The 27,418-nt window shown below is 31.3% G+C and overlaps 1 protein-coding gene and 1 long non-coding RNA gene across 3 annotated transcripts in view; one reads left to right on the top strand and one right to left on the bottom strand.

The window, feature by feature from the left end:
- LOC126769428 (uncharacterized protein CG43867) overlaps positions 1-27,418 on the bottom strand; it is a 327,165-nt gene that overhangs the window by 212,026 nt on the left and 87,721 nt on the right. The gene's annotated exons all lie outside the window — the stretch shown is intronic.
- On the top strand, positions 1,666-26,382 carry LOC126769575 (uncharacterized). Its single transcript, XR_007669401.1, has 3 exons — positions 1,666-1,742; positions 2,863-2,988; positions 26,263-26,382. It is a non-coding gene; the product is annotated as an uncharacterized LOC126769575 (long non-coding RNA).

Genomic DNA, 27,418 nt, shown 5'->3' with positions numbered 1-27,418 from the left:
CTGCGTTTGTCGTTTCGCGTTCTCCAATTTGTTGACGACTCATTCAATAAGATAAGTTTTTATAAGTTATATAAAATATGAATTGCTCATTTCATAAGATAAGTTTAAAGCATATTAGGAGGTGGCAAATATTTTCACCCAGAAAAGATGTATTGAATTTGTGGTACTCCACAGGGTAATATTCTTTTGCTGTAAGTTTACGCAAAACTATGAATATTTCTACTTTTTCTTCAAGATTATACAAAAGCCAAATAGCGATTTTCATAAGTAAATCATTATTTATATGCGTAATATACTATGGGAATAATAAAAATATACTAATGAGTCAGTATCTCAAGAAGTGAACTCACGATCTCAAGACGATATTAACTACGAGTAGTACAGTTGGGGCGAAATTGAACCCTATTAGCATAATGAAGTCGGACGTAATAAAACTCGATCGTTGAAAAACAAGGACGTATTTTTCTGGATGAGAAAGAAAAAGTTAAATTACTTAATGAACTTACGTTTTAGTCTAATTAAAACCAAAGCATTGAAAATTAAGTAATAGTAATGTTTCTTACATAATCAAAATACATACACTTCAATAAATAAGACTAACGATGACTTCTTGGTTATTTTACAAGAATAATTAAAACATATCTAACAGTTGGAAAGCATATTCAAATCAACTAACTATTCGATTAATATCTTTAAAGATACTTTTAGTTTATTGATTTTAATACATGAAGATAATTAATTTTCTAACTATATTGTATTCACTTATTGATGTCATGATTCTTTTTTTATATAGAATAGGAAGGCGGACGAGCATATGGGCCGGGCATTGGGAACTAAGATGTTTGCCTGTAATTACACAGGCTCACTCACCCTTCAAATCAGAACACAATACTACGCAAAACAGCAGTACTTGGTATTGTTGTGTTCCGGTTTAAAGGGTGAGTGAGCCAGTGTAATTACAGGCACAAGGGACATAAAATCTTAGTTCCTAAGGTTGGTGGCGCATTGGATATGTAAGCGATGGTTGACATTTCTTACAATGTCAGTGTCTAAGGGCGTTGGTGACCACTTACCATCAGGTGGTCCATATGCTCGTCCGCCTTCCTATTCTATAAAAAAAATACTGCTGTTTTGCGGTAGAATATCTGATGAGTGGGTACCTACACAGACGAGCTTGCTCAAAGCTCTTGTATTCTGGAATAGAAAGCGATATTCTAGTGACCGCGGATTTTTTTCATTAATATTACTTCAAAAGTTCTTTACCGGTTTTGCTAATTAGTTGAAGACATGGAAGAAGATGTCATGACATCAATAAAACAATAAGATAATTTTAAGCAATCGATAGTTTTATATTTTTGAGTTGTTTCCTTATTCGTGTACACAGACACATCTATTACGTTTATAAATTAGAAATTTTTAAAACGTGAAACTTGAACTCTCTGTAATGTGTACAGTGACTTCAAATGTTCATCGATGTAACAAATTCAAAAAGTTTAAAAATGCGACATACCATCTATGATATCTACAATTACTTGTACTTTTCAAAATGTTTTGTATCAAATTAATATTTTACACGAAATATCCGTCATTTCCAGAGAGATTTTCTATCAGTCTTCAGCATAAGTTTGATTGGTCGATGATGGCGACGCTGACAACTTTGATGGCTACGGAATGGGATTTTTTAATGGCATCTCGATAACTGCGTCGAGTTTCAGTTTGTTTATTGAGGAAATCGACCGTTGGTAAGGTTTTTTTGATGTCTTTATAGATTTTATAGAAAATTGAGCGAACCGTTTATTTCAATGGACGTTTTATTTAACAAAATAACATTAGCATCGGAATTTTTACTTACAATGCGTTATCGGTGTTTGTCTTTAGTGAAATGTGGAATAATATTAATAACCAATAATAACAATCCAATTTCGATTTTTAAAATATGACCAAAAAGGACAATTGTTTTATTAAATATATTGCTGCTAACAAGCCAATAAGATCTAAGATCTTACGCCATTTCTTCCTGTTTCTTTGCGTAAAAAGGTCATGTGATTTTTACCCATTATAACCCATGCGATGGTCATCTTTGGCATGAATCAGAGCTACGAGATCTCTCTTGTAACAAAACTGTCTAGCTTGTTCTTCATTTATCGATATAATAAATAATATCTAGTTACTCTATATGTTATCAACCGTGAGACTTAAAGTATATAATATATAGGCTATATAATGTTAGGAAATTATAACGAAATTATTCTAGTAATATCTTCATAAGAGAAACGCATATTTCATTTCTAATATATGGCCATAAAACGCAGCAAGCGGTCGTTAACAGCAGACAGCTTTCAAGGGTCGAACTCGGCCTCAACAAGCACTAATATTATTATATTAGTGCTTGTTGAGGCCGAATAGTAATGTTGTTTTATATTTTGACTTGTAAAAACAGGTTTTTAGCATCTTCGTTAATTAAATCACTTAGTTTATTCATTTACATTCCAGAGTCTGTTTTATAGTATGTTAATTATAAGAGTTGCATGTTAATACCACCCATAAAATTATTTGTTCTTCTACTTTATGAATTAGGTAGGATGGGTAAATGGGCTCGTGTTGGGCCAAACTTCAGGCTACTTCTATGAATGTCTTTCACGGAGGCAATAGTTGTCGGAGGTTAGCTAGATATATCATAGTTTTTGCCGGAAAAACATATTTGGAGCGAGGTCAAGTGCAACACTAACAATTTTACGAGATTTCAGGGAACGGAAGTATTAACATTGCAAACTTTTAAAATTGAGCTGCTACTGAAAATTCATTTCTTGACAATAATATCCAATAACTTTTTTCTTGGTTTGACCCGGATTATGATCGCAGAACTTTTGGATCAGCAGCCTTATAAGCTTACCAGCAGACCAACGAGGCATACTTCAATAAGAGTCGAACATCGATGCAACCATGCAAAATTGCATATCCATCTAACAACAATGTGATGTACGAAAGGTAATAAAAATAATATATGATAATTTCTAAATGATTTGAAGTTTATAATTATTTATACATATTATAAGTCGTTTTGATTAGCCAATAAATAACTTCTTTATATTTGGTCAAAATAATTCCGAATATAATCCTCACATCACTTAACCAGCATTACATTAGCTTGGTGAATTAAGCTTTAAACCTTTTTAAGAGGCGATAATTGTTACGAATCGCATAGCTTAACGTGTAAAGAAACACAGTGTAGATTACCGATTAAGAACAAAAATATAAAGAAACTCAAATTAAACCGTTGGCGAATAGTATGAAAAATAGCAAGGCGGCTAGATGGTATATCACGTTTTCTGATTGATACTTCCCAAAAAGGATAAACCATTCCACCTATCATGGACTTAAGGTGTTACGTCTGTTGTCTTTGAAATTACACAGGTACACTGGTTCACTCAGTCTTCAAACCAGAACGCAATTATGTTCAGTCATTTAATAAATCTAATAAACTTATTAATCTGTATTGCTATATACGAAAGTAAGTATGATGGTTAAAATAAATTAATAAAAATATTTTAGTCTAAAAAAATTATGCTTATTTTTTTTGATAGAATTTACGTTTAAAATAAAAAAATAAAACTTTCCAATACCTATGAAATTTTGATGATACGATCCTAGAAGTGTGATGAGCCCAACGCAAGAGAAAATCACCAAACTCATTTCACAAACACTAAGCATACATATATATAAACATATATACAAAAGATATTTATACTCGTATATAATATATAAGAATTGAGAACTTCCTAATTTTCAAAGTCAATTCAATGAAATACATCTACACAAAGCCTTTACATACATACATATTATGATAATTATAATCTGATGATGAAAATAATGATAATATCATCTATTTTCCTCCATTCTTTGTTTATATATTTAAAGATTTTCGTTTAAAAATATTTAGTTTTCTATAAAAATCGTCCAGGAGTAAGCTCACAACAGTTAACTGTGGGCAAATGTTTAATGCCGTGCAAACATTTCTCCGGTGTGGCCAGCGTAAATAGTTTAAACGAACTATTTATTACGGCAACAATTGCTTGGAATACTATGTCTGCTACTAAAATGCCGAATATTGGTACAGGCAATACTGCTTTTTGTAAATTTTTTTATTTGTTTTTTTAATTCTTGTTTTTATTGATTTTTCAGAGAAGTCTATAGATAAGTGCTATCATGATTGTTTAATAATATAAAAATCTTTTGTATTTTAACTATTATTTTAATATAGCTAATTAAACGTACATTTACTTAAAATTATATATAATGTTACATCATATTATATATTTATTAGTGTTTTATTTAAATGCACAGTAAAAATGTTTTAAGTTATTCATGCTAGCTTACCTTGAGTTCTGATTAAACATTCAACACAGTTCAATTTAAGATAGAATTTTGAAAAAAATATTAATGCTGCCATAAGTTAAGTAATTTTAAAAGACAAAAATGAAATAAAACATTTCGAATATCGAACATTATTCTGGAGTCGGTTTAAAAGTGATAAATATCTATAAAAGTGGAAAACATTGTACGGAACACACGTAGTGATAAATACAAACAATGAGCTTGTTGCAACAAGAGCTCCCCCGGGCGTCTTTGTTCGTACTATTGTTTCAAATTGAAGATGTAGCGTTATTTGTTTCAATCAACTCTACTTTTCTTACCTTAAATACTATTTTAAGAAATTGATTCAACTATAAAGCAATGTATCGTCTAGCTATATAGACACTATATACGAATTACCTAAACAGAAGGCCATTTTTATTAGACCTGTTGATATCATATAGGTAAGTGACGGGCCGGTTGGCGTGGTTGGTAGATACTTGCCTTTCACGCCGAAGTTTGTGGGTTCGATTCCCATCCAGGACAGACATTTGTGTGCATGAACTGTTTGTCCTGTCTGAGTGTAATTATCTATATAGGTATATATTTACAAAAGAAAAATAGTATATGTAGTATATCAGTTGTCTGGTTTCCACAGTACAAGCTTCGTTTATTTTGGGATCAGATGGCCGTGTGTGAATAATGTCCCAGGATATTATTAAGTACGTACAATAACTTTAATGTTGTATGAAAAAGTAATATGTCAAGGTAATCTAAAGATTATTTTATTTATATCTATTTAAAAGCATATTTTTATATACTCCTTGCACACAAATTGAGTGTAACAAATTGTTTTGTCACCAATCAAAATTCATTTACCATAGGTTGGTGGTGCTTTGGTGATGTAAGGAATGTTAGATATTTCTTACAGACGTTGGTGACCGTTTATCATCAGGTGGCCCATTTTCCTGTCCACCTATTTTATAAATAGAAAAGAGCTTCAAGTTATGTGTTGAATAAAAACAAAGCATTTTTTTACATATTTACATAACTGGATTCCTTAGCAATAGCTACAAAATAAGCTTGTGTGCTATTATTTAAATTGAACGCAAACACGGTTCAATCTTGTGTTTCTCAGAAAATATATATGAAGGAAATCGCCTGAAGGACGATTTAATTTTGTTTGCTTTCAATAAGGGTCGTGTTTGCGCAAACCGTGAGAAGTTGCATCGGGTAGGTTAGCCTTATATTAACAAAAAAGAAATGTAAGGTAACCATGGAAACATTACTATATCTTTCTATTCCAATACTATAATCTAATATTTTACAATCATTTTGGATTTACAAATATTATATTAGACGACAATAAATATTCGACTAAAATATTAATTTTAAAGATCAATATTTCCTTCTCGCTCAGCTTTACAAATAGCAATATTTTTTATTATTATCCCTATATTTTGGTATCAAAGTATTCATTTATTTTTTTAAATTGATTTTTTAAGCCATAGATAAAATGAAATAGATATAGTCTTATAGAAACAAAACAATTTATTCAAACCACTACTCAGGAATCCGTCATATATAATTAAACTTTTAATTTAGAACGAATAAACTTACAAGTTCGCGTATATATGTAACAATATTTTTAGAACAATCTTTTGCTATAAGGAACAATTTCTTCGTCATGATTTACCTTACCTTAACTATCAATGAAACTTCGCACCAGATTTCAAGTTTTGAGCGTTTACGAATCGTAAACTCGATTGAGATTTTAGGTATCCTCGAGGGGGCAATAGGTTCCCGCTATATTTATTCCGAGTGAAACTTGGCCAATAATTTGAGTTCTCAATATGTTGTTGCTTGACGAAATAACCAAGAGGGGAGAACTTCGTTGATTAATTTGTTTTCATGGCGATTTCGAAACTTTGTCGCGTTATGATTAAAATCTTGAAAATCGATTATGGATAACTGCCATTTGCATAAAAAATCGTATTATTTCATTTCTAAGTTGGGACAAGAAAAGATGTACTTTAGCACTTAGCATGTACATAACTACATATACACAAGTAAAAAGTAAAATTAAAAAAAGTAACTCTCCGTTTGAGGAGAATGTAAGCTTATTCAACCATGCTACTCGAATGCAGATTAAAATTTGAATAAGGCTAAATAAAGATTTTTATCTAACACGTGCAGGTTTCCTCGCTATGTTATCCTTCACCGCCAAGGACGTGATGAATAATTTTCATTTAAGATGGTATTCTAACCACTATCTCGGCTTAAGCAGCCAATAAATTACCATATTCCTTAAACAATATTGACGTAAATTGGTCATAACCACCATAGAGGAAATATTTATACGTCACTGTTAAGCTGTAACGCTTATGTGCCTTGCATTAATGCTTCCTTTCGAATTTCAGTAAAAAGTATATTGTTTTAATTTAAATGAAACTTCGACCCACTTCGTCAACTTCAATCAAAATTTCTCACATAATCTCGGATTTTAGGTGTCAAAGCATACTTCAATTTCTTCGCGAATATTAAATGTATGAAAAATATTTTTCTTTTTGTTCATAGTTATTTGTATTTTCAGATATTCGTATTAAACACCCTTTTACGTTAAAATATCAGTTTATTCAGAAATATCATCATATATACTAATATTATAAATGCGAAAGTGACTATGTCTGTCTGTCTGTTCAGCTTTCACAACTAAACCACTAAACTAGGTTACGTTTTAGTATCTAGCATCTGACCAAACCCGGGAGGTTTTGCAGTCGTATACTTATTCTTATAACTCCTACAGTGAAAAATTCTAATAACGGTTCCTTGCACCGTCTTTATATATGTATTTATATTTATCGTGGTACATTTTTGCGTTTAAAGAATTCGCAAACAATTTTACAATTCTCTCAGACCAGTAAAAATAAAATCGCTCCATTATTTGCTTCATAATTTTCGTATTCATAACTTAATATATTTACAAAAAGCCACCTTTTACCGACTTAAGGCATACACATCGCACAGCACACAGCCGGCGTACAAAAAGCTTCCATTGAGGGGCATGTGATTGGACCTTTATTGCGATTTCAGCACGTACTCCGTACAGAATATGTACTGCGAACTAAACATTCACACATACAACTAGAGAATTATCGACCTTATGCTTAACACGATAAGAACCAATAGAACACAAAGCGGATTCGCCTATTGTACCTTCACTCACCGCTAAAAGCTGATAGAAAATTGAATTCTTATCCTTAGTAAACCTGCAGCCTTAAATCCGGCAGTTGCTAAGCTTTATTAAATTTCAATCATTTCCCAGGAACAGGTTGATCCCCAAACAACGCTTCTTGTATAATACATAAAATATAAAACCTTGGAAAATAAAACACGTAGTTTATAAGGGCAATATGCAGATTTGAAGCAATGACTATCTACCGTATTCGTATAAATTTAGTTACGATTGCAGTTCTTAATACATTTTATTAATATTTTTGTAACATTTTTTTTTATTTAATAAATAGTCATATATTTTTTAATAATATCACTTTTATGCATGAATGCAATGTTTTGAAAATTAATAGACCGCCCATTGTATCGTATATATCATAATAGGATAGATGGTTGAAAATCTAAATATGTTTGTTGTTAATAAATCGGAGTAAGTCCAAATATGTCTGCTGTATTAACACAACGCACTTGCTTGCTAAGGCACGCAAGCTGAATCACTACAATGTCGCAGTAAAACATGTGGTCTGTGTGTAAATCCACCAAATATATTGTGTCACACTTTAACCGTTTTGAGGTTGCACTGTAACATGCGAAATGTTTCAGAGACAAGAAACAACAATGTTATATACATAAAATATAGCAGTTAAAATTTAATAGAAAACCCTTTTGATAATTCCATTTATTACGAGAAATCTGAACTCAGTACTATAATTATGAGTACTTAAATTCGAAAGCTTAATAATAGCGTATTGAGTTACAATAATTAATTAATCTTTTCTCCAATATCAAAACAATTTTTTATTTATTACTTATAATTCTAGCTCCAAAACAATAACTGAATAAGTCTTGATTGAAAAATTTATAAATATTTATAAATTTTCTTTTTAAATCCAACCAAAATAACCCGAGACAATTTCCGGAAAGTAAGTTGGTGATTTACTTCGTGCATTTTTTTCCAAATCCCACTCACAGTCCATAAATATATTTATTCTATTACACCGCAAAAAAGACCCTCAGCAAATTGCCAATGTCTATTTAGATAGAAGGATACATCGACGCATTAGTTTATTAGGTGTGCAAGGGAAGATAGATCCGTCAAAGTCGGTTGCACAGGGGAATGTTACCTCCCATTTTACCGCTATTTGCAGTTGTCTCCCGAGGATTCAAGTGAAAAGACAGACACCAATTTAGTCAGACAAAGCTTGACAGGATGTTTCCTATTTCAAACCATTTCGACTTTATCTCGTGCACTTATTACTTTATTCAAATTATTTCTATTAATGCATAAACTAATAGTCCTGATTAGTATATATAGAAGCCGTTTTTCGTAACAAAATAATAAGGACTGTACTATGCTGTTTAACTGTTTAATAATAAACTATAATTTCTTGGCGGTATAATATCGTGTGTTATATTTTAAGTTTTAAGTCTATGTATGTCCAGATTATATAATTCTATGAAGATCAAAAGTGTATCGCAAAGTAACGGTTCAGCTTAGACCATGGACCATACACCAAGTGCATTTTCTAAGGGATAGTAGCATGTCCCCCGGGTATCGTACCGCAACTCGCTGCGGTGTGTCGGTGATTTGTTTTCTTCCCTATCACGATTAAGAAATTGTCCTGTGGTCGATAATCTGACGTGGCAGTGGGGTTCTAATCGGGGTGCAAATGAAATGAATGATTAGACATTCTTTTAAGCCAGGAAGGGTGAGATTAACGAAATTGAAATGTAATACAGTTTTATATGGAGAAGTTTTTTTTTGTGCAAATTTATTTATATATACGTTTATAAACGATAAAGGATCAACACCGTTATTATAGATCAAATACTTTAATACAGATTCTAATGGCAATTAACATATCCTGTGATTTTCATTTAATGCACATTGCGTAAAATCTCAAATTGGTAAACGAGCTCCCTTGGTACAGTTGTGTTTTATATTATATGCATTATATTTATAAAATATAAATATGATAAAATCAATTCCTGGCATAGACATTTTTTATGACTTTTCCTCAATCTTTAGAAATAAGTTATTTAATTATTATAAAATGCATGATTAGTTTATAAGTTGATTGATTAGTTTTATTTAATATTTTTAATAGTTTCAATTATTATTATTTTAATATTTAATTTTATTATTATTTTGATATTTATTATTATTTACTGATGATTTTTTGTTACTATTAATTTGAATTTGCTTAGATTGAATCTGGAAGTATTATGTGAACTTGTAATTAACATGCATATTAGATATTGTTATCGTTTTATAAGTTCATTTGTAAATGATTTAACGTATATATACATATACGTTGTAAACATGTAACATACGTTGTATGTATGCTTTTACTAATAAAAAAAAATATTATCAATAATCTCAAATATAAAATAAATTGACATTTTGTTCTTCTTAAATTAAACTTAAAGAACTTTCATATACAGATACTTCTTCAGTTATTTACTAAGTTAGTTGTAACATTTTCTGAAAGAATGGGACACTTAATTTACGAAATCCCTCCAACAAATTATCTCTCTGAATCATCTCATTTATGTCTGTCGACGCGTAAACGCTAGGCGCTGTTACCTTTATGTAATATACGTATATAGTATCTTTCATTGCGTTGTCTTTTTTATTACAACATAACTAACTACTTTTTTCAATTAAGTCTTAACACAATCCACTTGATAGGCTTTTGTATTTGTATTATTAAATTAAGAATTATTTATTTAGCTAACTAAACCATTGTAAAATACATAATAAGATGTCGATAAAAAAAATGGAATAAATTTAATTGTGATGATGCCTGGAAAGAAACACACGTAGGAAAACAAACACGTCTGTGGAGATTACCAGCTAAAATAAGAATATCGATAGAATAATAATCCTCGATTTACAAAACTAAACACGAAGTAATAAAAATTGAATGAAATTACTCAATGACCTTTTAAAATCTCAATAAATTGAATAAACAACAAGCCGCGCCAAAATAAATGACCTTACTTACTGTTCGATAGTCCACAAACATAACGGTTGTAGGTTGTATTCTAACTATATATAATAAATACTTACTTTAAAATAATACAAAACGAATCGAAGGGCTACTAAACATTCTTTAAAAAAACAACGAAAAACACTACCTTAATGACATTGTTTTTCATAAGCAATTGAACCGATTGGGAGGTTCCATTATGGAAATGTGCCGCAAATGTTTCTTTATCATAGTCAATAAATCCGAGTCGTTCGCAAATTGCATCTGCCATCAATCTAAACGGTGTTACCATCGTTACGTAGTTAAGCACCCTACTGATGTTTGTTTGTGTGTGACGTCACTTAAAGCGGGCGAAAATGTTTGAGTGTATCATAATCCATCCTCTATTGGTCCGACGATTTTATTTTATTTTTCAATATGGTAGCTACTGACTATCTTTAGTGTCTTATAAATGTAATATGTTTTCCTTAAATTGACACAAATTATATAATAACTTTATTTCAATATAAGTTGTTTATTTAAAGCATTAGACTTACTGAAAGCCAAATAAAGCTAATGTCTTCTGAGCGAAATCAGTCACGTATTTCTAAAGATTGTTCATCCTAATTTACTTAACTGTAATAGCCTGTGAATGTCTCACTGCTGGGCTAAGGCCTTCTTTCCCTTTTTGAGAAGAAGATAAGGAGCGTATCCAATTTACTTAGTAGATTTAATTGACACTTTTTATAATTGTTAAAATTTTAATCAACTGAAGTGTTTTTTTTTTAAATTTATAATCCTTTCTTTTGATAAATGATCTTGCAAAAATCGCACTAAGTAAGACCACACCCAAAATATCACCCTCTGCTAAAAACCCGATGTTTACCTAGTTATTCCTCTTCGTTAGACAACGATTTGTCATGAATACTTTAGTGATATTGTTTTTAGATTGAGTGCAGTATATAAGGGTAAAAGGGCGGGGGATTTGGAAGCGATAGGTAGAGTCTACGACATGGCTCAACCACAGGGCTCCTTGATGGCGTGATATCAGTATCGTGGACAGGTTGAAATATTTTGGAGCGCAAATGATAACAATTAATAAGATACGCAATATATGCACGATAATTTATTAACTGTAATTATTTAATTAAATATTTCTGATCTACATAGATCTGAATCACATTTTCGTTCATTATTATTGATTTATTTTTGTTTAATTTGATTGTCTCCCATTTTTTGATAAGCAAATTAATATTTTACCATTGACAGCCTTGTATATAATCCATTGTCATGTCCTAAGTAAGCCTATCTATACTGCCATAAATGACCACAGCTGGTCAAATGCCATTCCAGCTTAGAAGATCAATACTATTAAACACTGATAAAAAATTCTTGGTTTGTCACCCACGGGATGAGTTATAAATACAATTTAAGAACATGAAAATTCAGCTTTGCTTAACCTGATTTGAACTCACAATTTTCGGTTCAGATACTCTTGCTCCAGTTATCTCGTCTCGCAAAATATTATGTACATTTATCAAACGTATCGTAGCAAAATGCAACCCTTATAATGTACATGAGAGGGTGCTAATGCTGCAAACAGACGCCAATCTCGTATCCACTTGATTTAATTGCAAAATTATTTCAGACACGTGCTTTCAAGTGGTTAATATGAGCTTTTGAAAATACCCCAAAATAATTAGGATGTTTTGAATGTAGCAGATGAGTAGTTTTAAGCAGAACTTTTTTACCTTTTTTTTATGAAATAGGTAGACAGTAATATTTATTTAAGTTACTGTATTTATTGTACCTTTTTGTTTTTTTATTTAAAGTCTATATATACATATATATATATATATAATCGAAATACCACTCATCACAATCTGCTATCCGCCCGATTGATTTGAAATTTGTCACAGTTACTCTTTACCCGACGTAGACTAAGAACGGGTTTTAGACAAATTCTATCCAAAATACACTTTTCTTATTATCTACCCGTGTGAAGCCTGGTATTTTTACTGGTGGTTGGGCTTTGTGCAAGCTCGTCTGGGTAGGTACCACCCGCAAAACAGCAGTACTTGGTATTGTCATGGTCCGTTTGGAATGGGGAGTGAGCTAGTGTAATTACAGGCACAAGGAACATAACATCTTAGTTCCCAAGGTTGGTGGCGCATTGGCCATGTAAGCGATGGTTAACATTTCTTCCCATGCCAATGTCTATGGGCGTTGGTGACCACTTAACATCAGGTGGCTCATATGCTCGTCCACCTACCTATACTATAAAAAATGAGCTAGTAAACTAATTTATTTTATGAAATTAATACGAAAACCACTATCAACAATATGATCGCTCCCAGGCCGTGATCACGATGACCCCAATGCACCTAAGTGCATACACTAAATAATTCCGGTTACAGGATGGATTGCGCTAATAGGGACTATAAGTCACTAGGCATCGCGTAAATCGTCTGGAACTTTCGATTGCATTCCAAAATACTACCAGCGTGATCTATGGTGAGGGGTTCATATATTTTTTTATTTAAATTTATTGTTATGACTACTGCTTTAACATTCGCAAAATGAAAACAAGAAGGCATTGAACGCACGTGTTATGTAGTGAAGGCAACCGCAATGTGCGTCCAAAAAGTATAACCAATAAAAGAATGTCGTTTAGGGCAAGGATAGGGCGGCAGATTTACAAATAATTTCTATTTCGAGTTTATGTTAGAAAAAAATCCATTAACAGCTTAGACTCATTATTCGTTTATTTGCATAATTTTCAATTAAATAAAAATATTTATTTATTATATAGGAAGCCAGCACAAAATACAAATGTTCATTTATATATCTGTCCAAAAAAATTAACAATTTTAAATATTGTGACATTTTCTAACATGGTGTTAGAAAATGTCACAATATTAAATCGCAAGTATAGGTTCTCATGATGCAATTATTCAAATCTAGTAATTATTCAAACATACTCCAATTTAACATTTTTTAATCATTACAATAAAAAACAATGTGTATTAAGAAACATGCATTGAACTAAAACGATATGTGTAAAATTATAAAAAAATTACATCAATTAAATTAAAGAAATAAACAATAAAAAAATTAAAGTAACATAATATGTCTATTGCGATCTCGTCATTCGTTAAGTACAAATTAACTCTGTAACATTACAATGTGTGTAAGAGCTATAACGTACCTTTGTGTAGTCATATGTTAATCTTTTTAAATAAGTAACGCAGCATTTCAACGAACTGAAATCTTATGCTAAATATCGAAGTGTTATATAATGGTAAGCCATAAATTCTTCATTATAAAGTTACCAACTATACGATACATTTTTGAAATATCTTTTTCTAAAAAAATATAATCATTAATTAATCACATATTAACCACCAGGGGGGTCAAATAGGTTAAAAATTACAGGATTCCAAAGTGTTTTGCTATTGCAGTAATATTATTAGTATATCACGTACAAAATGTACGTAATATTAGCTTAATTCTAGTTCATTATGAATTTGCCTGAATTGCCTGCAATATAATCGAAAGTTTCTGGATCGATGTATATAAAGGTGAAATTATAAAACAAAGTACTCACTACATTCAGTTAAAAACATTTATGTATTATTACTAATTTTAAGAAATATGTTTTAACGAGATTTTTTGTTAGAAGGTGGCGATAAATTATTAATAATAGACAATCATACAAATATATATCTTCGTTGCATAAGATGGCCCAGCGGTAAGCACGCGTGAATCTTAACCGGTGATCATAGGTTCAAACCCGGGCAAGCACCACTGAATGATGTGCTTAATTTGTGATTATAATTCATCTCGTGCTTTTCGGTGAAGAAACATCGTAAGGAAACCTGCATGTGTCTAATTCCACTGAATTCTGCCACACGTGTATTCCATCAACCCGTATTGGAGCAGCGTGGTGGAATAAACTCCATACCTTCTCCTCAAAAAGGGAGAAGAGGCCTTAGCCCAGAAGGGGGACATTCACAGGCTGTTACTAGTTGAATAAGTATATTACGAATACAAAACAGACCAAACATTCAAACAACGTAATACATTGCAGTAAAAACTTTGATTTTCGAGGTATTCCTTGCTATCCAGAGGCACTTTATTGAATTCCTTACGTCTTACAGGAATGCACATTTTTGTGATACTCAGACTGCCTCTCTTAACATTATTTTTTAATATGCAATTCCGACTCCTGAAATTTGTGATATTAAGGTTTATTTATTGCAAATTTTTAATTAACTAAAACTGAAACTAATATTGAGTAAGACTTGATTATGATATATATACTCTATTATATATATACTCAATACTCATTACAAACAACGTAAGGTTTTTTTTACTAAATTCTAAAGTATGTCTATTTTTGTTTTGTAAGAAATATTAACCGTTCCGTACATCGCCAATGCACCACCAACTGGGAACTGGGAAACTAACATGTGTTGTCCCTTGTGTCTGTAGTTTCACTGGCTCATCCACCTTTCAAACCGGAACATAAAAATACTAAGTACTGCTTGTTAATTATATTTTCCTTGGCGGTAGAATATCTGATGAGTGGTTGATACCTATTCAGACTGTTTTCACAAAGCCCAACCACCAAGTGTAAGAAAAATAATTATTTTATATATAAATATTTTACTTAACTTCATCAATACGGTAAGACGTAGTACTCACAAATCACTTAGTAAAGAAACTTGTATATGTATACCAAGAAAAGAAAAGAATCTCATTCATAATAATCGATCCGTGCTGCCTGTTTCTGTCACGTCAATTAGGGAGGAGTCGTGGATAATGCCTTATTTTAATTAAATTATCCATTGATTCAAGCGTGGAACTGAGGAATGGCACGAGATTGGAATATTTCGTTCGTAAACATTTTTCTTAAGGATTATATTTTTATGGGTTTATTTAATAACATGCTACGCTTTCTTTTTTAATGTATTTTTAATTACCTATATTTAGATACTAAAAGCTAATGAAAAATACATTTTTTTTTAAGAATTTTAAAGATTAAATTTCTATATTATTTTTTACAAAAAATTTCAAATTCACCCAAAAAGTACATAAATTATAATTTCAGGACATACATAGGCTGTGTTATATGAAGATATTCAGAGTATAAATTTTTATAAGTAAAATAAAACTATACAACATAAACTCAAAACAATAGATATAGATAAACAATTTGAAAGTAAGATTTGTAGATATCGATCGATCTAATGTGTTTACTCCCGAAGTAAACGGAGGGACGAAATGATGAACAAATAATAACTATATTTCACTGTTCACACTACTTTAATAAATTTGATCAATCTTGTAACATTGAAATTACGTATATGTAGTATTACAAGAAACAGCGTAATTCAGGAATTTTAAAAAACGAAACGCCATCTATTGGCAAATAGTAACAAACATGTTTTACTCTTAACATTCCGCCCACATGGTCGTTAAAACGGTTTAACGTCTAAGGCATATAAATAAGCGAAATACCACTGACTGACTCACGACATCTCTGAAACTATAGCTCCGATTGACTTGAAATTTTGCATAGTTACCTCTTTCCCGACATACACGCTTACTAAGCATGCAGGCGGATTTTACGCAAATCCTATCAAATATATTATTTGTTCCTATTATTATGTACAAGTGCAAAACCGAGACTGTTAGCTAGTACACTTTATCGTTTGTTATCTAATATACTAATATTGCTACTAACATTCTACCGAACACTTATATTACACAAGTAGATATAAAGAATGTGTCTATAACTGCGTAATGAAAAAGGGGTTTTAATATTGTACCTTGTTTGCATGTCAAGTTTACTCCTTAAGGGCTACCGACTCTCATCGTAGGGAGTGTATGAGGGCCCTCCATGTTTTAATATCAGGAGATTACCGCCTCATTAATGCATGGTCATGCCACATTTTAAGTTTTATTGCGGCACGCGTTGTAATGCCGACTGGTTCGCTTCAATCGTTTAAACTTAGGAATTTGAATTTAATGGTTATACAGTTAGGTTTTGAATATTTAATATATTGAAATAAATATATAATATTAATGGAAATCAAGTGAATGTTGTAATAAATAAAAATTTATCCAATAATCTGGATACAAATTTAGTTAAAATAGTGTGTTTATCTTATCCTTATAAACAATACACTCTAAATGTATATTAAAAAAGTTTGTATATGATAAACTATAGAAAAAATAAGGGATGAAAAATTGTATATGATTCGTTATAGTTTTGATTACAATCACAAAACTTAAAATTGAATGAGTTCTTATAAAAATGATCGTCTAAATATATTCATACACATTTTCATTCTCGGTAAAAAAGTAGCCTGAGTACTTTCTCGATGTTCAAGCTTGCTTCTTACTAAAATTACGATAAATGGTTTAGCCGTTAAAGCGTAACAAACACACCGAGATACCTTGGCATTTATAATATTATAATATAGATGGGCTTAAAAGTAATGCATCGTATATATATTTATATAGTTATTTTATACGTATTATACGAAATCGCGAAACAACTCAAGTTTTTACCAACATTTCTGATGACGTCACACTTAGAAACATCTCGATACCAGTGTTGCCATACTAAAATATTATATATGTTTTATTGCATTATAATCAGCTTAAGCATATTATATTTCCCCATTACCTGTGCCAGAGAACCTTTTAGAATTTTTGGTAAATTTCCCCATACCTTACGCTTAATCGGCGTTTTGCATACAAAATTGAATTCCGAGCAGCGTGTCTAGCGTAAACTATCTCGAAGATGGGGTTAAATGTCAAAGGTATTCACATGGTAATGAAAGAGGTCCTTTATTTTAAAATCTGCTCGTATTTAAACAATTTTATGCTTATAACGTTGCTAAAACGTGTGCCATTTTGAATATTTTATAGGATATTCGAATAGGAAAAGGTCCCCTTTGAATACTTGAATATAAATCGACTATGAATTTGTGTATAGCTTATTCAACCTATTATAAGTAGTAGTAAGAAATCATATACGTTTACCTTTGTAATAAAAGATAGAATATGATCAACTGATTGCTGCTGACTGATTTATGTGCTTATTTTCAAATATTTTTGAAGTAATCAGAGTGGCTTGTTCTTTTACTTATTCAATATGGAATTCCAATTATTGTCACTAGACAGCGCTGTTTTCATTCCATACAAATCACAGTTACCGTCAACGCTATCGAATAAGTTAGAAAACTCGCACTAGCTACAATGCTCGATTCGTATAAAACTACCCGTGGTAGTTTATGCTGGCCCGTTTGGGTGGATACCAGACTCTTATGTAAGCGTCAAACATAAATATATTGTATTGCGGGATTCCCGTGGGAAGGGTAATGAGTTAGTAATTACAAACAAAAGGGTCATTATGTCTTAGATTCAATGGTTAGCAAACATTGAAGCTGAATGGAGAGGTTTGTATTCCTTGCAGTGGAAGTAAACTGTCTATCTTTCTAAAAACCCTAGGTTAAGATAAAACTGCAAACTGAAGTGTACTTGTGTACATGTCTTTTGGGTATAAATAAATATATATATAATATTAATTTAAAAATGTCTTAGTTGATAAGAAAAAGTTCATTAAGTAACTAATTTCATTTGCATCATTTTTGAATAATTTAGTTATTAACTCAGAACTGAATTTCGCATGATAATCAACTTCACAAATGTATTAAAAAAAAGAAAAATTTTACCCTGAAAAAAAAGAGTCATTCGTTATAATAAAAACACGTATAATATTTCTTGAGTTGAAATAAAAAGCGTCGACAGCGACGCTAGTTTCAACAAAATCGAGTTTTTTATTAAGAAAATATGCTAATACCGAAATAATTGAACTCCCTTTCCACGTAATAAAGCACGGGTTCATTGTCCCTGGAAGGAATGACGTCATAATAAAGCTTGCTCCTTTGATTCAATATCGTATATTAAGATGTGCATAGATGTTGCTAAACGTGAAATATTTAACGCTCGACTAAAGAAGGAGCGATTTTATAACACTTTAATACTTCAGACATCTTTATTTATCACTATTTTCATTTATTATTTTAATAATGGGGATATTTTATATCACATACATAAAATATTAATATCCTATATGTTGATATAGTATTGCTTTATTGTCCCGAACTAAAGCTTGGAAACATCTGTACATATTTACACGTTCAGAAATCAAGATTTATAATTTATAATTTTGTTCATAAATAAATAATGAAAATAAATGAATGGATTATATTGATTATCATTCTGCGTCCCAATAACCAAAGTGAACTGTTGCATAATTACTAAGCTATAATGGACTTGCGTTATTTTATTGTCATGAAATATTTTTATTGTTATTAGAATACGTAATTACAACAACAACATTACTAAAAAATAATCACAAAAAGCTTTATACTATGACTATTCTAGTATTTTTACTTATTTAAAAAAAACCAGTATTAGTTTCACTGACCCATTATAAATCAATCTGTTAATGTTTAATTTTTTTGAGAGCTTGTTATGTAATCAATAAATATTACAAAACAATCTCAAGTGTTACTACAACAAAGTGACTATTGTCTTTTACAATGTACATTTTTCAATATATATGTACCATGTATACACAAAGTACATATTTACCGGCAAATCGATTTGTTTAACTATTGATGAAAATATTTCATAACTTCAATAGACTTTGGTGAATGCATAGAAAATTATAGTATATTCACATTGACCGAACAAACGGCACTCACCATTGTCAACCGTACGAAATTTCTTATTCGATTATACGTCGGAAAATCTGAAGCAGGTGAAGGCGCTGTTACGAAACGTCAAAGCGTTATTACGTTAAGCCGGGAGTTTCGAGGTATTCCCACTAATTGAAACTCAGGAAATTCATTTTGAATTTTGGTATTTGCTTTAATACGGACCATAGATGTTGAATAGTTTACAAGTTGTTTCACCTGCGCTATGCAGGTATTTAGACTCGAAGGGGCACGTATGTAAATGATGAGAAAAATAGTGTATTTAAATTTTAATTTATAAAACAGTTGTAACGTTGATAATAACATAACTATGATAAAGTAACAGTTAAACGTATTTACCTTTAAATATTTAATATGAACTATAACACAAATCATTGGAACTTATTATATATATTATATATATTTAATAGCATTCAAAATAAAATTATATTTATTATAAAATTCTTAAAGATATCTTAAACACACACATCAATACAAAGTCCATGCCTGATTTAGAAAGTCAATTCATGACTTGTTTTCGCGTGCGTGTGCGCTCGTGTGTGCGTGTGTGCTTGTATGTGAATGTATCTGCATTATTGTGTACATTTCTATATTTTTTTATTTTAGAATCGGTTGGCAGACTAGCATATGGATCACTTGATGGTAAGGGTTCACCAATACCCATATACATTGGCATTAGAAGAAATGTTAACCATCGTTTACATCGCCAATGCGCCACCAACCCTGAGAACTAAGGTATTATGTCCTTTGGATCTATAATTACACTGGCTTTCTCACCCTTCAAAACGGAACATAAAAATATCAAGTACTGCTGTTTTGTGATAGAATATATGATGAATGGGTGGTACCTACACAGATGACGACGACGACGACGAGTCGAGATGGCCTAGTGGTTAGAACGCGTGAATCTTAACCAATGATCGTGTGAATGATGTGCTTAATTTGTGTTTATAATTCATCTCGTGCTTGACGGTAAAGGAAAACATCGTGAGGAAACCTGCATGTGTCTAATTTCATTGAAATTCTGCCACATGTGTATTCTACCAACCCGAATTGGAGCAGCGTGGTGGAATAAGCTTCGAACCTTCTCCTCAAACGGGAGAGGAGGCCTTAGCCCAGCAGTGGGACATTAACAGGCTGTTACTGAACACAGACGAGCTTGCACAAAGCCCTACCACTAGTAATGTTCTGAAGCAACGTTTAATATTATAGATATTATACATAATATATATCACTTCATATAATAATAATAATATGACATGATGTCTTTGGGCCACATAAATCAATAGATTAATGTAGTACATTAAACGGATGTAATACTATTCATTATCGACCATTATAGACACGTTCGAAGCCGGGACGGCTAGTTAGTGAAATATAAATTGCAGCAACAAAACCTCTCTTATCAATGTTTCTAGTTTAATACTTCTATTCGCTAACTCTGATACTTTGTTTTATATTCTCCACGGTTCACTGCATATCTTGAAGTGTAGAGTTAAATGACAAAGTCTGCACCATAGTTAGCTTCGAGGAGTTTGATAGGAGTTTCGTTATCTGAATACCGATACAGTGTAAAAGTAGCGTAACAGATACAAAATTTATAGTGGAAGTTTTACCATAAACTGCACAATCAAATGAAAATTTTATGTACTGTTTTCCTGTCAGGGTTTTTTGCAATAATTAATTCTACACATAAATTGTGGCTGTATTTGAATACGAGTATTGTTAAGCATAGTAATCTTCAGTGTAAAAATATGTATGAACGTTTGAGCGAGACAAAAAAAGTGTTTAGAAAACACATTGTGTGTCGGTTTTCTTCTAAAGTTTATCAAAAATCTGAATTTCGAAGGATACGATACGATACGATTGAGCAACACGCATTGTGAACATTAACACAAAATATTTAAAAATGTACTATATAACAAAAATAATTCAAATAAAAATAAACAAAATCGTCATAATGAGAAACACAATACACGCACATAAAGCTTTTTTTATTCTTATCTAGCTTATCCGTATATAATATAAAATATTGAAATTTTACTGACAGCTACTTCAGCTTAAAAATAAATCTGAGTTCACCCCAAATAAGATTTACTCCAAAATACTTTTCGCATCTGTAACTAAGGTTCTCAAATTTAAATCTTGTTATAAAATATTTTTTACAGTTTATGAAATATTAAAATGAAAACTGTATTCAAACGACAATGCAGAACTCCAAGTTTGTTATCTCGCCGCCCGCGGCTTCGTCTGCGGTGTGAATCCTATCGCTGCGAGCAACTGCATTGGTCTGAAGGCAACGTAACCCTCAGATACCTATTGCCATGTTTAAAATATTCCTTTTACTTTCTACGAGACGGCTGGCGTTTTAATCATTTTGATTGGACGTATATACGTTTTATCTTTTTCAATACTTTTAATATTTGTACGTATCTTTTCATCTTTTGCTTCGATTTTTATCTGTTTATTTTAACTATAGATGCTGTGATCAATAACCGATGATCAAAATATTATCTGTCTCTACATAAGCCCCAAAATACTTTGATTAAAATGAATGCTTGATAGTTTAAATATTGTCTTTGATAATACAAATGTTACAATAATTTCACATAGCTGCGCGTTGCGTGGCGTTAAGAGTGTGTGATTTGTGTGTGAAGCGATTTGGAACAGGCAGTACCGAAGCAGTAGTGCTGCCCCGTATTAAAAATCAATTTTGTATTTATAAGCCTTATGTAATTTTTTGTTTTTTTTTTTATGCCGAGATGGCCTAGTGGTTAAAACGCGTGAATCTTAACCGATGATCGTGGGTGCAAACCCGGAGAAGCACCATTGAATTTTCATGTGCTTATTTTGTGTTTATAATTCATCACGTGCTTGACGGTGAAGGAAAACATCGTGAGGAAACCTGCATGTGTCTAATTTCATTGAAATGCTGCCACATGTGTATTCTACCAACCCGCATTGGAGGAGCGTGGTGGAATAAACTCCAAACCTTCTTCCTAAAAGGGAGAGGAAGCCTTAGCCCAGCAGTGGGACATTAACAGGCTGTTACTGTTATGTAATTTTTCACTTTCCATTTTAAACTTAAAACGATAGCTCTGATTAAATGAAGTCCAATTAGAAAAAGATTTTGATTATATGTTTTGTAGGAAACACATAGGCGCGCCTACGTATGTGTGTGTGGTCTGCTGATAAACGTGTAACTTTTTTTATTTATTGTTAACTTCTTGAAAACAATCTGCAAGCCATATATTGCGCAAGTGTTTCATATTATATTTTCAACTCCAATTAATCTTACAATTTTTTTTTACCATTTTTTAAGTCTAGCTTAAAACATTTATAACCAAAACAGTGAAGGTGACATCGAAAATTATAAAAATAAACTGTTATCCTGCGTCTCGGGTCACGATTCCCTTCAGAGGGCTCGTGAAGGAATTTTTAATTCAATTATGATAGCGATCTTGTTTAATGGCCGTCCTCTTGTAGGACGTTTTATGTCACCCCTGCTTACTGCCGTGAAGCTCTATGGTGTTCAATACTGAAACGTTTAAACATAAAACTGAAAAACGTTCCTTTTTTCATTATTTTACGAAATAAATGGTGTGAATTACTGTAATGCGATGGCTTCAAGTAATTTGAAAAACGAACTAAATGGACTTGAAGATATCTTGAGTTGACTTTAGATTGCATTTTATATATGTTATACAGTCAGTTTAAGACAGAAACCAAATTTATTGATTATTTTTTTGGTAATGATAATCATTCATTCATCATAATATATTTAAAGCCATTTTATGATTTCGATTTGTAATAATTTTACCTAAATATATAAAAAATATATAGTTCAGATATATAAGTACCTTAAAAGCAAATTTATAATTATCTCGAAGGATTAGCTGTAATGTATTGTAAATAAATAAAATAAAGTTTTCAAGAAATTGACAGTGTTGACACTCCCGTGCCTCGAATAATACGTAAAGCCGTGGTCCTGCGCTTGAACTCTTTCCGGTCGTGTCGGATTTACCGTCCTATCAGATTAGAACGTTGTTATATCAAAAGTATTTTTACACAAATTAAACACACAGTAATAAATTAATTAATTTGTCTTTCATAAGTAACATAAATGAAAATGTTAAGAAAACATATTAATTTGAACATTAGTGAATAAATCCTTCAAACACAACAATAATATCTATATATAATAATATATTTCTTTTGAAAGCGAACGAAATATCTCTCCGTTATATTATAATAAAGTTAGCGAATAACAAGCGTTTAAATTTTATAAAATATGCCTGTAAAAATGACGGTGTTTGTGAATGAAAACACTTTTTTTTAATTAAAAATATAACGTGAACATATTTAAAATATAAAGGTGGAAAAACGATATTTCGCTCAAATTGGTAACGAAAAAACGAAATCCCAATAAATGAAATTAAATTCAGAAGTCAAACTTGCTTTTTACGGTGGATCGTTGGAAAAATTTCATAGCAATAAATTTGTCAGGCGAGCCCAAAAAGTTTCATGTTAATTCAATCAAACGATCGGCCTGGCTTATGTTTGATGAAGGGAAATCTCTACTTCGACTTTTTATTATTAATTTATTAAAATCCACATTTAGAATCGATCATATCTGGGTTAAGATATTTCATAGTACTTCTTAAATGGGACCTTTAACTTCTTAATAAAGTTTTGTATTTTGATAAAATTCTTTGCTTCGGTTTTCTTTATGAATATATGGAGTCAATGATCAAATCGAAGTTTAAATGACGTATAAAATATTAAGTTTGCTTATATTTCTTTTTTTTTTAATAGCATTGTAGAATTTACATTTTGTTGGCAAGAAGACATAACATTGAGTTGACACACATTTAATCTATGAAAAAGAATTAAATCATATCATTTGAAATTAAATTGTTATATTGAATTTGAAATAGTGAAACTATTTTCGAAATCCCGGATTTTAATTTAAGAGGAAGAATTACACTTTCGTCACGAGATGAGCAAGTTGTGTTTCGTCCTTCAAAGGAAGGAGGGAAAGGATAGGAATGATTTTAGGACACTGTAATGACACTGAGGACGCCCACATTTTTCCTGCTTCCACTTCACATTAGAACGTGTAATTTTCATTTTCCAGTTAGAATAAAAAAGAAGATACAACACTCATCGCAAATTTCAGATTTTTTTTTAATCTATTCTACCCATTCCGTACTACCGATTAGAATATAATTTAAGGTCATAAAGCGATCTCCCCGTCTGAACCGAGCCAAGCCAACTAATTTTACCTTACGTTAAACGCCTTTATGCGTCTTAATGTCACAATTTACTGTAATAGGCATACTACTACTGATCTCAGCTGCCAATTTATTATGTCATTTCTAATAACCAACCGACAAATTATGTCATTATTACTTTTAATTTGTTTTATAATAATTAATACTGTGTTTAAAATAAATTACTGTCTTATGTTTGTTATAAGATCTAGAATTTCTCGAAAAGCATTATTATATCCATCAATCTTCTCAATGATTCTAAAAAAGAAAGAAACGGCCGAACAAAATTTTCCACTGTATTACATTTAAGTACGATTGAAGAAATAGAAAAAATGTCCGAAGCAAAAAAAATCTTATGCAACATAAAGCTATTGACAGTTTTATTTATAGAATAGTGAAATGGAAAATTTATACTAATAAAAGAAAATTGTGGGAAGAGGTAAAGAAAGGTGCTGTATAAAAGAAATATTTAACTCCAAGCCAGGGGAAAGAAGGCATTGTTTGGAGTTTCGCATTTCTGACGGTTAATTTGCACATTAACGACGAAAAAAAGTTTTGTCCAAATAAATGAGTATTGTGAATAAAGGCTTCCTTCTTCGTTCCAGGAGATGAATGTGCTCCTAGTAATGACATTCTTCTAAAGAGACGTTTATGTCTCATTAACTTTCGCTGTTATTTGGGTATTTATTTAGGTGTATTGACCTTTATGTGCAATAACAAGATTGTCGATAAAAACAGCTAAGACATATAAACTTAAGACCTTATAGCTGACAAAATTATGTATTTAATGATAAACTAGTTGTAGATTAATTTCAGAACAATAAACTCATTTAATCGGATGTCTACATCGATTTGCTCTAAAACAAAATCATAAAAAAAGTCATGTTATGCCTTAAATATAACCTCCTATATAACTTCAGAATACTTACATACTCATGATTATTTTAAATTTTTATTTTGTTTTTAATTTAATTCGAGTATTCTATAACGGGAACATTTTATTTAGTTTGTATAATCACAAAGTACAGATAATTAAGCAAAATTTGCAGTTCTGTGGCTTTATACAAGTCATCACGGAGAAATTACTTAATAATTTACATGATTTTTAATCACAATTGAAACAGTTTCCAAAAATAAATATTAGAATATCTATTGTTAAATAGATCAGTGTTAAAACGCTATAAAACTGCATATAAAGAAATAATCTCTCTAAATTGAAGATCTACGTGTGTATGTACCTATACTGAAGGAACACTAAGATAAGTAGCTAATGCTAGCCATCACTTCCACGCTAGCAGACGGCTCCGTAATGCAGCCGAGATTGCCTGTCTACTATGATATTTTACTAGTGAAATAGAGGAAATTTAGTGTGAAACGCTTATGACGGAAACTTCAATTTTAAACTTCAATGAAAGCTGCATGATGATGTAAAATGTTGCTGAAATTTACATAAAAGTGTTACCCAGACATCACACCAACATTTCATTCATCTTGTAAATAATGTGATCGTGACTTTAACGCCCCGTGTTGTCGCTGTTGATTCGATAGGTTTTTTTGTATTATGTGACGTCGTATTAGTTTATAGATTATATTCAAATTAAATCTTAATAACGCATATAATATAATTTTTAGATCTAATGGTCGCTGGGGCAGAAAGGTTCTCGAGTAGTGAACACAAATCAGAAGACAAAGCATGGGCAGGCCGTCTACAAGGTGGACGGACGACATTACAAGGGTCGCGGGAAGCCGTTAGACGCGGGTAGCGCAAGGCCGGCCATTGTGAAAATTATCGTCATCATGTCATCGTGGATATTAGATGATGATGATAGATGTAAGTTCTTACTCGGATTCCAACCAGCCCTCTATAAAGTCTATATCTATATCTAGGTATACGACGCGGGTGTTTTGCTAATTCTCAAAAATATTCGACAGCAGTGGGAGCAAGATAAAACATAATTTTCTAAAATATTTAAGAACTAATATTATCGATTTCAATGATATTGCAAGCTCTAAAACATTACACTACTGCCTAATAAGCAGCATTCCTAAAAATGCTTGGAAAAAAAAATTATATGATATCAATTCTAAAATATAAGTATAGGTGTTCTCTTTTAATTGCATACTGTAAATTATTTTAATTAAATTTTATGAACGTTACGAAGTGCATTACGAACCATTTCACATACGTCACGTGATGTAGAACAGCGGAGTGAATAATAAAACTTTTGTTCAACAACAATTAGTATTCAAGGGTTGATGACATACGGTGAATTTAAAGCGGGTCGGGTATGTCAGAATTTTGTGCGACGGGCGTGAGGTACGGCTCTAATGTACTCGTTATTTCAAACTTGAATTAGGTGACCGTATAGTTTGTTAGTAAATGTTAATATATAACTTGGGATTATTTTTATATGGATTTTTTATAGGTAAGAAAACTCGACAGATGCCATTGATTGAATGGAAGAAAATTGATATGCTGCAGCGCCTTATATCCGCAAAATTCAACAAAGTGGTAAGTATAAATCACAAAAAATACAAAAATATATTACATGTATATATATATGTACGGTATTAACCAATGGACAGTGATTCGTGGTGAAGGTTTTGGTGTATAATTCATAAGGTTTTGTGTAAACAGGCTGAAATGAAAACTAGGAATTTACTTTTATATTATGTACTACGTGCGTTTAACATTTTATTCAGTCCTTTATTTTAAGCGTGCAAAGCAGCGATGGGTAGCAAGTTATTAATAAAAATGACCAAATACTATTAGACAACCATACGTTTT

This window comes from Nymphalis io, chromosome 7 (genome assembly GCF_905147045.1).
Source record: "Nymphalis io chromosome 7, ilAglIoxx1.1, whole genome shotgun sequence".
In the NCBI taxonomy this organism is placed as follows: domain Eukaryota; kingdom Metazoa; phylum Arthropoda; class Insecta; order Lepidoptera; family Nymphalidae; genus Nymphalis; species Nymphalis io.
Note: the sequence above shows the minus strand (reverse complement) of the source record. Positions and strands in the feature narration are given on the sequence as shown.